This window comes from Nicotiana tabacum, chromosome 18, assembly GCF_000715075.1.
Source record: "Nicotiana tabacum cultivar K326 chromosome 18, ASM71507v2, whole genome shotgun sequence".
NCBI classification, from domain to species: domain Eukaryota; kingdom Viridiplantae; phylum Streptophyta; class Magnoliopsida; order Solanales; family Solanaceae; genus Nicotiana; species Nicotiana tabacum.
In genome coordinates this window covers 18,043,928-18,045,659 of record NC_134097.1, presented here as the reverse complement: position 1 = coordinate 18,045,659, position 1,732 = coordinate 18,043,928, and the positions used below count along the sequence as shown (strand labels likewise).

General features: G+C 35.7%; 1 non-coding gene across 1 annotated transcript; it reads right to left on the bottom strand.

Annotated features, from left to right (window-relative positions):
• Nucleotides 1-761: 761 nt before the first annotated feature.
• Nucleotides 762-957, bottom strand: LOC142173057 (U2 spliceosomal RNA). The gene has a single exon (XR_012702491.1). It is a non-coding gene; the product is annotated as a U2 spliceosomal RNA (small nuclear RNA).
• Between the last annotated feature and the right edge of the window lie 775 nt (nucleotides 958-1,732).

Genomic DNA, 1,732 nt, shown 5'->3' with positions numbered 1-1,732 from the left:
AAATCCTTTCGGACCCGAACCAACTAACCCGGTATGTCATATAACAGCTATAAAGTACATAAAGAGCAGAAAAATGAGGGGGGAGGGGAGGGAGGGGGAGGAGCGGGGCTACAACTCTCGAAACGACCGGCCAGGTCGTCACTTGATCTTAGCCAAAAGTCCGAGAAATGTATATTTTACATGTTTTACTCGGCTCTCTCATATCAAATTTTACATATAGAAGCTCTGTTACTCAGCCGATGTGGGACTAGAAGAGCTTCTACACATCTCCTACGAAGCAAGAATCATTATAGTATAGGACTAAGGAGAGTGTAACATCTTTCCTACTTAAACTCGTATAGAGACCAAAAACATACATTTTATTTAGTTAAAGGTTAGATACGTTTCGTCAAATATTACAAGCAGTAAAATCATAGTTTACTAATAAAGAGGGATAAAAAATATTGTTATCCCTCGTTTAGGGCAGTTTTGTCCCATTACAATCCTCCTCCTCTCTTGCTTTTGTGCATTCTTCTTTTGTTTTTACTTGAAAATTTTGACCTATCGATAATGTTGCCAAAAGATCACATAATTTCCCAAACTGATTAGTACTATTAGAAAATTTCAGCTCAAAAATAGCAAAATTTTGAAGTACAAATATTTTGACGGAAATTTGTCCAATGTTCGCATTTACTATAAACTTGTATATTTATAATTAAATACATTGTAAAACAAAATGTATAATCAATAAAATTTACATATATGATTTAGAACTAGAATTGGTGGGGTGCGCCACGCCAAGGCAATAGTGCAACACCTAGGCGACACATGAAGGCCCTGATAGCGAGCTATTATGATGGACCTTCTCCCTTAAAAAAATAAGTTAATATCATGTGAGTGGATAACTCACATATGAAATATTAAATTGATAAGAACAAATACTACACTTGATCTTAGTCAAAAGGCCGAAAAAGATATGCTTTTCCATGTTCTGCTTAGACTGAATAAGAGCTCTGCTATTCAGTCGATGTGGGACTAGAGGAAGACAGATTTATAGAAATCTTAAGATGAGTCTATAATACTTGTTTATATGTGCAAGCAATCAGGGGCGTACGCAGAATTTTTTGTAAGCGGTGTCGAAATTTAGAGAGACATACAAACGAAGAGATTACTTTAATGAAATCATACTTTAGAAAAACACAATTCGAATATAGTAGTATAGTTCTCCCCCACGAACTTTATTTTTATAAAATGTACTCATAATAGACTCAGTACAAATATTACCCAAAAAAAAACTATATAAGGCAGCAAAAATTTACTCAATAGCTCATTATCCATTCGAATCCATAGGACACTGCTTCTTTCAATAAATTTCCAGAAGAATACTAAAATATATTAAGAATAAAGCTGCTTTCACCGTGGGGAGTCGAACGCCTGACCACAAGCAAAAGCTGGATTACTTCACCAACGGGCCAACGTAGTTGTTAACATCAAGTTGTGCCATTTATTATATTTAGATTATATTTCCTTTTGCAGATTATTTACATATATATTAATAAATAAAACTTTCCGGCCAAGAGGTGTCGGATGACACCGCTTGGCTCAATGTGCCTCCGCCCCTGCAAGCAATTATTCCGACACCGCTTGGCTCAACGTGCCTCCGCCCCGGCAAGCAATTATTTTACTTTCTAATGTTAATTCACTAATCTCTGGCTTGTTAAGGCAATGCATGAAAAATAATCTAAAATTTTGA